General features: G+C 44.5%; 1 long non-coding RNA gene across 1 annotated transcript; it reads left to right on the top strand.

Moving 5' to 3' along the window:
• The first annotated feature begins 2134 nt into the window (after nt 1–2134).
• LOC115291905 lies at nt 2135–10752 on the top strand. Its single transcript, XR_003908723.1, has 2 exons — nt 2135–2223; nt 10653–10752. It is a non-coding gene; the product is annotated as an uncharacterized LOC115291905 (long non-coding RNA).
• Nucleotides 10753–11358: the final 606 nt, after the last annotated feature.

Genomic DNA, 11358 nt, shown 5'->3' with positions numbered 1-11358 from the left:
GGAAAATCAGTCCAAATGACATACACATATGCAAAAGCATAGAAACATGATGTCTGCTGTACTTGGAAAAATATAAGCAGTTCATTAAGAATGGAGTGTAAAGTTCAGGATGGGCAGATCTCTGGACAGGGCTGAATGGGAACTGCTCATCTCTGAATCCCCGAGCTCCATGATCCTTCTTTTATCAAAGCAGGCACACACGTTGGACACTTTTCCCACTGGATTCCTTCTTCAGCTTTTAGTGTGTGAGCCTTGCACAATAAGATGGCCACAGCACCTCCCCTCATGTGCCCCCTCAATGGTTATAAGTGCTGTCTCCAGCAGACTCATGACACACTTGCCCATGTAGGTCCATCTTGAATCCACATCACCTTCTCCCTTGTTTCTCCAACTTCTTGCCTGCTTCAATCTTTCAAACTTATCCATGAGTCTCCCACTCCATTCTTCCATAGCCTGTGCCTTCCCACTTTGTAGTGCCTATATAACATTCTACCATGTTCATGCTTCATTTGACTGCTCCCTAGGAATGGACTTCTGGGACCAAGGATAACATCCTCTTTGGCCTGCCCTCCACACCAGCTAGGAATTATTCTCCAACAGGCAACCCTCTTGGGCAGAATCATCACCTTAGACTCTAAGCACTCCAAATTCAGGGGAAAACCAGGATGTAGCTTCCTAGTCAATTTCCACTTACATAAGATATTTGCTTCCCAAATCACTTCACTCTTCCTCTTACCTCCGTTCCTACTGATACTGCCAGACCTGCCATTGAACAAGCCTCTCTACTTCTATCTGCTTCCAGTGCTCTGTCTAATCTATCCCACAGAGTTCTTTTTCTAAAACCCAGCTCTCCTGATGCCACCCGTGAGTCCCTGTATTCCATAAAGCTCCACTTCACATGAGAACACCGAGTAAACACAGAGAAAGGTACTTGAGACCCGCTCCTGCTTGGCCTCAGTCTAGCTTTTTTGCCTTATTTTTGATTACATGGTCCACAAACTGTTCAGGCCATGCACTACCTGCTATTCCTCTAATACTCTAGATACTTTTACGTCTCAGTGCTTTGCTTAAGCTGTTCTGTCTGCTGGAGGACCTTATCTGTCCCCTAAAACAAGATTTTACTTGTCAAAATCTTTTTTATGAGTCAAGGCCTAGCTCAAATGATGTTTTCATAAAACCTTCCAGAACTTTATTTCTTTTCTCTATTGGAATTCACATGGACGCATGCATTTCTTTAGTACCAGATTTTCAAAATATATCAAGTTATAACATGGACTAGCTTTTTGTATATCTGCTTGAATTCCTCCCTAAATCTCTGACTAGCCTCGGGAACTCATCACTAGAAAATCCACTTTATAGGAGTAAAGCTGTCTTGGCACGAATACTGTTCTATTTTATTGGCTTAAAAACTCATTTATAAGGTGTTAGAGAACACAGGGATGAATGAGACAGTCTCACTCTGTCTTGTTCCAATTATAAGACTGGGAAACCAGGCAGGTACACACATAGTGTTGGAATTGTGATAAATGTTTCAAACATGCTCAGAGGACTAAGGAAGTGTACGGACAAGCATGCCTGACAATCTGGAGAGGAGAGGAAGGTCTGGTCACGAAAGGCTCCATAGGATGGAGAGTGCCTGAGTTCGCCCTGCAGGATGGGGTGGAGAAGAGAACTGAGCATTGGAGGCAGAGGAACTAGGATGTGCCCGACAGAGCCCTCTCATTTGGTCACAAGTGCAAAAAGCAGACAAAGGGTGATTTTTATAATGAGCACCATAATTTTCAAAGGCAAGGATGAACCAAGGTCATACAAATAAGCCAGAACCAAGGCATTGAAGGCCACAAGGAACCATTTCACATCCACTTCACCTCTCTCACTGCAGACCTGTTGTGTCTGCTTTCCAGACCCTGTAGTCACATGGTTACCTAGAGTTCTCCAGCTTACATGTTTCTAGTCAAGGGTTGTATCAGTTATTCACCATGACATAACAAATGACCTCAACACTTTGTGACTCAATAATTTTGTACCTCCTTATTATTATTATTATTAGTTCATAGTTCCTATGTGCCAGGAATCCTGGCATAGCTTAGCTGGGTATCACTGACTCAAAGTCTCTAATGAGACTATAACTAAGATGTTGGCTAAGTACAAGGTATAATCTGAAGATACAACTGGTTGAGAAGAGAGCTCAGAATGTTTCCAAGTTCACTCACATGGCTGTTGGTAGGCTTTGGAAGATCCAATTCCAGACTCACTCATGTAATTGTTGGCAGGCTTCAGTTCCTGATGGGCTGTTGGACTGAGAACCTAAGTTTCTTATACCTCTTTATGAGGCTGTTCACAACATGGTAACTTCTTCCTTCAGCATGAGTAGTCAGAGAGAGCAAAGGAAAGAGTGAGTGAGAGAGAGAAAGAGAGAGAGAGAGAGAGAGAGAATGAAACCCAGAGAGAGCTCCCATACTGGAAACCACATTATTTTGGCAACCTAATCTAGGAAGTTACCTCCTATAACTTTAGCCACATTCTACCTATTAGGAGTGCTTCCCTAAATTCAGCTCACACTGAAGGTTGGGGGTTACAGAAAGACATGAATACCAAGAGGTGGGATCATCTTGCTATGGGATGGCCCATCTAGGAGGCTGCCTATCCCAGGGATCAAGTCAAGCTAAAACTGGAATCTAAGACCAGGGGAAAATTCTAATGGGCTCTTCTGGGGTTAAGTGCCTATCTCTGTACCATTCAACTGTCCACGGGGTCATAATCACATTACAAAATATACCTGCTGAAAACCCAATTTTGAGGAGAGGGAGATGTTTTCAGGGAAAAGGGACTGAACTGCTAGGTGGAAGTACTTATGGCTCTTGCACACACACATACACACATGTACATATGTGCTCACACACACACACACACATAAATATACAGTCACATACCTGACAATCCTGCCTTTTATTTGTGGTACACATTATGATTCTGAAAACACATGTGTTTGAACAAAGTTTTAACTTTGAAAACATTTGAACAGACTGGGGTCCAGAAAGAGCAGGATGGCAGAGCGGTTTGGTGTCAGAGCTGTGCAGAAGCTGTTCCATGCTGGTGGCTACAGATGGCACCCAGGGCCTTTGGAGTGGTTTTCAAGGAGGAGAATGGTTGAAGCCTTGTATGTGACTGGGGTCTACGAGAAGAGGAGTGCAGAAGAAGTACTAAAAGAATGAAGAACTGATTGTGGTAGAGGAAAATAATGACATTACAGTGCCTCAACCGGGTGGCTGGGTCAAGGGGACAGTCTGTCTGAAATGAGCAAGACCTGCCATGTTTGTTGGTTGAGGGGGAAGAGTGGGAGGAGATCTGGCATCTGAGGGGTGAAGCCAAATGCTTGGAGAGAGCTGGAGAGGATGGGCAGCACTCCACAGGAAGGGAGATGGGCACTTCTCCATCACCAGTTTGAAGCAAAGAGTAGGAAGAGATCTGAGAGATGCCCCTGAGGAGGCAGAAGAAGGTGAGGAGCCTCAAAGCAGAGATGGTTCACCCCTCAGGCTGAGAGACAAGCAGTGTCTTGGGGGGACTGAGGGAAACAGGACAGACCTTGGGGCTTGGGAGTCGAGACGGAATTTGCACAGTTGCTGTGGGGAAGTGATGGGGCGTCAAGAGACAGGAGTACAAGACTGATGACAAGAGGTGAGGTCCCAGACAATGGCACTCTGCAGTGGGCTTACCTGTGCCCCTTTCCTAGCACTTCTCTAACTCTCCAGAAAGCAGCATCCTTGCCCAGCCCTGTGGGATCCCAGGACCCTGCAGACTTTACTGTGGCTATTCCTTAGACTTTTCCTTAGACCTTAAAACTTTCCCAGCTTTCTCTGGGGAAACTGAGACATTTGTTAATGGTAGCTCAGTGGAGAGTATCATAAAGGTGGGAGTCAACTCTTCTTCCTATGGCCTTTGGTATATGCAGGGACCAAGAAGAAATGAAATTCAGTAAAGCAGAAAAATATCGCCTAGGTAGATTCAGGAGAACTATGATAACCTTGTTCTATAGAACAACAATTAGGTTACAAGATGACATTTAATTCCTCAATTGGATATTTCTGTTATGTGCTTAAGACTAAATGAGCTTAAGCTGCAGCCTGAGCTATCTAAGCAAATGTCAAGGAGCGCATTTGTGGGGCTGTTAGAAAGCTGGATGGCATAATGGTTATTACTGTGGGGTTTGGAGCCATGCTGTCTGGCTTTAAATCTTTGCCTGTGCCGCTTAATCAACGCATGGCCGTGGGTGAGTTACCACCTTCTTATATTTCATTATCTTTTCCTCTCTGAAAGAGTAAGGACAACAGTACCTAGCTCATGGGGTTGTTGTAAGAAGTCCTTGGCACAAAGCCTCGTAAACAGCATTTGATAAATATTAATTAGCTGTTACTGTTTTAAAAAATCAGATTGCTTAGTGAACTTCATAGAAACATTGGCTCTCAGAGCAGAGAACCCCTGAGGCCACTTGGTCCTATGGTTTTCAGACTGCACTACCTGAGCACGAGAGTGAAAGAAAGATGCTTCTGGGGTGTCTTTGTGGAGGAAATGGGGGGCAAAGCTGCTGCAACCCTAGTTCATCCCCCTGCATTGATAAGAACAGCTCTGCTTCGACCAATTTCACATCTCTGGTCGGTGTCTGCTTATATCAGGAAAGAAGCTTTTGATATTAAAAAAAAAAAGGGAGAACTGAACTAACTTTACAAATGAGGAACCTGAGGTTCCTCATGACTGGCCAAGGTCAAGTGCTGAGATTTCAGGCTAGCAAGATCTACAAGCCAGGCCTCCAGCCTCTAGTCCAGGGCCTTCTCTACTACAGCTTTCTGTGCGTCCAGACTCCATCACAAAAAGGCACACGATTTTCTTCCCCACAGGACCTAGCCTAATCACACTTCCTCAGAGGAACCTTTCGTAAATAGCCAGGCAGTTGGCTACACCATCCTAGAGCCTCCCACAATGCCCCTTCCCACATAATGTTTCAAATGCCCATTGTTGACAATCTTGCTTTCAAATTTTATTTTTGAAATTTATTTGAAATCTGAATCATAGTTGAGCCATGTTGGGCTCCCTGGTGCCAAACCCACTGACTGGCACAGAGTAGTAGCTGGGCACACAATGGATGTGAAGGCACACTTTAAAATGACAAGATGATGTACAAACATGATGGGTAATTAACGTTGCTCTCATTATTATGGTGTAGAAGAACCAGAATAACATTCCTGTCCCTGATGTGATCATTACAGAGTTGGCCAGAAACTTTTGCAAATTTTGTTTCTGTTTGAGAATAAAATGCGAGTCCAAAATGCCACATAGGGTTTAGCTATTGTCCCTTAAAGTGCCTCTAGGGTTGGAGGAGGGGTGCAGAGAGAGTGGGAGGGACTGGTTAAGGACAAGCAGTATCTGCCAGAAGATTCCAAGATGACCCACTGACCCTGCATGTGTCGCCCAAGGCTTCCCTCTTTCTTACATATAAGCCTGTCTGTGAGTCCAAAGAACCTTCTTCTGAAAGCACATTCCACAGCTGACTGATTAGGGGAGACCTTTTAATGAAAGCATTAATGAACGAAGCTTCAGTACCAGAGGGGACTGTACTAATTAGGGTAGTGTCAGTCAGGGAACACCCACACAGACAGCTCCCAGGCTGTTCTCCAAGGCGGGGTGCCAGGAGCTGCCAGTTGTGGCTGCGTCCCCATGCCCTCTCCTCCGCACCTGGGACCCTGTTGGTTCCAGTCTGCTGCCTACACAGTCAGCCCCCCTGAGAGAGTGTGCGCCAGCCCCGCCCCGGCCAGGACCTGGGGAGGTGGCACCATTAACCCACCTGGGACACCTCTCTTCTTGAAGAAAGTGCTACAGTTGTGTGCCTTGCTGAAGCAAATGGAGAGAGAGATGGGCTGCTGGGCCTCTCAGCTTTCTTCCCTTCCTTCCCTGTCCTTCATCTTATAACCATCCAAACTGATGGACTATCTCATCTATATCCCTCCGTGTTTTTCCAAAGGGGGAGGAATATATATATGTTTATACACACACATGTATATGTTCTAGGAAACACTAACTGATATGCATGCATCTATGATCACATATATGATTTATTTCAAGGAGTTGGCTTATGCGATCATGAGGGCCAGCAAGTCCAACACTTGTTGCACAGGCCAATAGGCTAGAAACTCAAGCTGCCACCTGGAGAAAGAATTTCTTCTTCTCTGGGAAACTTTGGTTTTTGCTTCTAAAGGCTTTCAATGGATTTGAGGAGGCCCACCCACATTTTAAAGAGTTATCTTCTCTCCTGAATATCAGCTGATGGCAGATGGACAAATCACCCCACAGACAAATTACCTTCACAGCAACAGCTCGGTTAGTGTTTGATTGATAACTGAGTATGGGAGTCTGCCCGAGTTGGCATGTAAAACTAACCACCATGCCATCTTTACCGATTTGGAATTCCCAGTATTTCTTTCAGCTAAGCAGGGAAGTTAGCATGATTTCTAATCTACAGATTCCAAAACAGCTACTTCTCTAAATGGCACTTTATTCCCTTTCACACAGCCAGGAAATGTCATTGCCAGATGTTAACATTAAAATGCAGCTTTCTGGTAATCAGTCTTCAATGTTTAATATGAGATTATACTGACTCTCTTACACAGCCCTCATTCATTTATCTGTTCATTCAGTCAGTCCCCACCATGTGCCAGGTGCTGGCTTGAACAAGAGAGACACAGGGCCCTGACATCATGAGGCAGACCCTTTGCTGGGGCAGACGGACACACTGACATGAAGGACAGACACATGCACACACACGTGCTCGTGAACGTGCAGGCATAGGTGCTCATAAGGTTTAAAAGGTCTCCCTGCATTGACTGGTGGCCTCTGGAAGAACAGGATTGTCATCCATAACAAAGAAGCATGAGACTGAGAAGGCAATTCAGACAATGCAGCAAGTTTTTTCAGAGACAGAGACAAGCTCAATAAACTCAGTGTCCGTTTACTCTAGAAGAGTCTGAGACCCACATCTGTGCTGGCAGGGGTGGGGGGTGCTGAGTAAGGAGCCAGATAAGAATGTCTTGAGCTTTCCTCTGGTGTAAGAGAGGCTATGAGGGTGGGAACCCGGTGGGAAGGAGTCTGAGGCAGAAGCAGACTAGTGGACCTCAAACGGGCTGGCCCAGCAGGCACTCCCCTGCTTCTGCCCCTGGGCTTCATGTGCCAAATCACATCAGGGAGAATGAATCAAAGGTCACCTCTTTGGCGGATGAAGACATTTTGTTTTTGTTTTTGTTTTTTTTTTCACAAAATCACTCCAGTACTTATCTGGTTTTCTGAAAATGAAGAATACTTATCTTAATTCCAAATCTAGATATCCCTTCCCTCTCGCCATCACCAAATCCAAAAGGAACACTTCCCCATCTCCAAAATGATAGCTGTATAAAATTTTACAATTTGCAAAATGCTTTCAAATATTTTATCCTACCTATTCCCTGAAGAAAATACATTAACATGAAGAAATTCTCATTTCACAAGAGAAACTGAGGTCCAGACAAGTTAAATGAGTTGCTCCAGGTCTTTTTAGGCCAGTGTTTGTTGAGGGCATTAGGTCTCCTGTATTTCACCTGGTTCTTACTGCTCAGTCACCAAAACCAAACATCATCAGTTTATTAGTTTCCCAGCACTGCCATAACACCACACACCAAACTGCATGACTTCAACAACAGAAATGGATCTCATGGTTTTAGAGATTAGAAGCCCAAGGTCAGGTGTTGATGGGGGTACCTTCTTCTGATGACTGTGAAGAAGAGTCTGTTCCAGGTTTCTCCTCAGGCTTCTAGTGGTTGCTGGTAATCTTTGGTGTTCTTTGGCACATCACTCTTATCTTGCCTTCATGATGCACGATGTTCTCCCTGTGTGCATGTCTGTCATCAGATTTCCCCTTTTCATAAAAACATTGGTCATGTTAAATTAGGAGCTCACCCTATTCCAGTATGACCCCATCTTGACTAATTATATCTGCAACAACCCTGTTTCTAAGGAAGGTCTCTGAGGTACTAGGGACTAGCACTTCAACATAGGAACTTGGTGGGGGACACAATTCAATCCATAACAATAGTATCCCTTTAAATCATCATCTTGCCACCTTGAGAAATGGACAAAACTGAAACTATTATTCTCATTTCATGTATGAGGTTTAGAATCATCAAGGTACTTTCTTACACCATACACAAAAATACACATCAAAATGGATGAAGGACCTGAATGTGAGACAGGAAACCATCAAACCCTAGAGGAGAAAGTGGGAAACAACCTCCTTGACCTCAACTGCAGCAATTTCCTACTTGACACATCTCCAAAGGCAACAGAATCAAGAGCAAAAATCAACTACTGGGACCTCATCAAGATAAAAACCTTCTGCACTGCAAAGGAAACAATCAGTAAAACTAATAGGCAACTGACAGAATGGGAAAAGATAGTTGCAAATGACATACCAGATAAAGGGCTAGTATCCAAAATCTACAAGGAACTCACCAAACTCTACACCCAAACAAATAATTCAGTGAAGAAATGGGCAGAAGACATGAATAGACACTTCTCCAAAGAGGACATCCAGATGTCCAACAGGCACATGAAACAATGCTCAGCATCACTCATCATCAGGGAAATCCAAATCAAAACCACCCTGAGATACCACCTCACACCAGTCAGAGTGGCTAACATGAACAAATCAAGAAACTACAGATGCTGGTGAAGATGTGAAGAAATGGGCACCCTCCTGCACTGCTGGTGGGAATGTAAACTGGTGCAGCCGCTCTGGAAAACAGTGTGGAGGTTCCTTAAAAAAGTTAACAATAGAACTCCCCTATGACCCAGCAATAGCACTGCTGGGGATCTATGCAAGGGATACAGAAGGACTGATACATAGGGGCACATGTACCCCAATGTTCATAGCAGCACTTTCAACAATAGCCAAATCATGGAAAGAGCCTAAATGTCCATTAACTGAAACCACAAGAAGATGTGGTTTATCTATATAATGGAATACTACGTGGCAATGAGAAAGAATGAAATCTGGCCATTCTAGCAACATGGATGGAATTCGAGGGAGTCATGCTAAGCAAAATAAGTCAAGCAGAGAAGGACAGATAGCATATGTTCTCACTCATAAGTGTACAGGAGAAACTTAACAGAGAACCATGGGGGATGGGAAGCAAGGAAAACAGTTGGGGAGAGGGAGCGAGGTAAACCATGAGAGACTCTTGAATACTGAAAAAAACTGAGGGTTGATGTGGGGAGAGGGGTGATGGTCATGGAGGAGGGCACTTGTTGGGATGAGCACTGGGTGTTACATGGAAACCAACCAGACAATAAATTATTTAAAAAAAAAAAAAGAATCATTGAGGTAAGGTGAGCTGCCCAAGATGGCTGAATTAACAAATGCATGCCTGGGGTGCTTGGGTGGCTCAGTCGGTTCAGCATCCGGCTTCAGCTCAGGTCATGATCTCACAGTTCATGGGTTTGAGCCCCGTGTCGGGCTCTGTGCTGACAGCTAGCTCAAAGCCTGGAGCCTGCTTGGGATTCTGTGTCTCCCTTTCTCTCTGACCCTCCCCTGCTCGCACTGTCTCTCTCTGTCTCTCAAAAATAAATTAAAAAAAAACATTTAACAACAACAACAAAAAAAAAACCAAATGCATGCCTGACCCCACTCTGTCCCACCACCTAGTGTTAAAAGCTGGGTCTTTAAGTTGCATCAGGGCACAAGGAACCCCATTGTTGTCCAAGGTATAGGTTCAGTGAGGACAGAGCAACGGACCGTGTGCTCCCTGAGAAACTCCTGGCGGAGAGGAAATGATTGAATTAATAAAAATCTCAGACTGTGAAGCATCCTGAGAAGGGATTTTAACCTGAAAAGGAAAGGAAAATATTGCTGGGTCTGTGTGCCATCAGTCTCCAAATACTGAGGGAATGGCACCAAAGAGAGGTCGTACAAGGTTAACTGAATAATGGAAAGGTTAGCTGGCCTCTTCGGGCAGATGAACATTCCTTTGTTGCTATAACTACATAGAATTATCAGCAAAGTTTTTGTAATCCAAAATAGGATTACAATATTTGAATGAGATTATCTCAGACCAGAAAGCCTTCCAAAATTACCTAGACTTTTCTAAAGGGAACAGGGAATTTCCATCCTCATCATAAATACAAATTACGGCATGACGGGTAGAGAACCATTTTGAATCATAACTTAAAGGAGGCCTTTCAGATGAGTTATAGAGCATAAAGCAGTCCTTGGCCAACCCCATAGCACAGTAGAAAAGCCCATGGTTGCAAGTGGAAAACATGAATCCCTATCCTGCCTGACTCCATTACTCTCTGATTAGCTGGGAGGCAACATGGACAGTGGGACCTGTTGGGCCTTTTAGGTCAGAAAGACCTGGCTTTGTGTGTGTGTCACTCACTAGCTCTGTCATCTTGCGCAGGAGTTTAAGCTCTTTGCACCTTGATTTATTCATTTGTAAGATGGGTATAAAACCATCCACCTCAAAAGTTGTTAGGATGAAGCAAGATAATGCATGTAAAATGCCTGTCATATAAGTGCTCTTAATGTGAGTTCATTGATTTGTCTTCTTTCTCTCTCCTTCTTATCTACCTAGTTTTTGTGATGATGAGAGAGGAAAATAGAAGTGATTATCATCTCCTCGAGACATCCTAAAGGAGAAGCAATATTTTTGAAGTAAAAGAAATAAAACCCTCTTCCCGAGACTCTTTTGTTACTGTTGACCTGCTGAGAGGTTTGTGGCTGTTGCCTAATTTCAGTAGATGTGGGATTGAGCCAGGCACCTGGTTGGCAAGCACAAACATCAGTTGGTAAGTGCAAAAAAATGGGATTTTTGGAAAGTGTTTCTAGCAGGCACGTCCTGGTGATCTGACAAAACATGCTAACAGAAACCGTCTGGGCCCCCATCCCCACACTGACACACATTATCCAGGCCGTGAAGCTCCTGGTTAGGGCTTCTTCTCCTTGGCCTTGTTTCAGTGTTGCCTGTGCATTGTGGAGGACACGGGTGTTTTCACTAGCCAGGACTCTCAAAGACACACTGAGTCACAAAGCAGTTAATGAGTACTGGAGCTAGGACCTGTGCTTTTGGCCTCCTAGTCCACAACACCACATTGCCTCTGGCCTGGAATTACCAGTCCAGACTCCATCCCAAAACTTTATGTCAGAGTTGGAACTAATCCCGAGTCAAGGCTGTGCCCGTATCTGCAAATCTGCTGAGGCAGTGAGCTCAGCCCCCTAAGCTCCCTACCCCATTGCTCATTATGCAGCCCAAAGAGTCAGAGCCCCCATTCCCAGGAGGA

This window comes from Suricata suricatta, chromosome 5 (assembly GCF_006229205.1).
Source record: "Suricata suricatta isolate VVHF042 chromosome 5, meerkat_22Aug2017_6uvM2_HiC, whole genome shotgun sequence".
Classification (NCBI taxonomy): domain Eukaryota; kingdom Metazoa; phylum Chordata; class Mammalia; order Carnivora; family Herpestidae; genus Suricata; species Suricata suricatta.
Note: the sequence above shows the minus strand (reverse complement) of the source record. Positions and strands in the feature narration are given on the sequence as shown.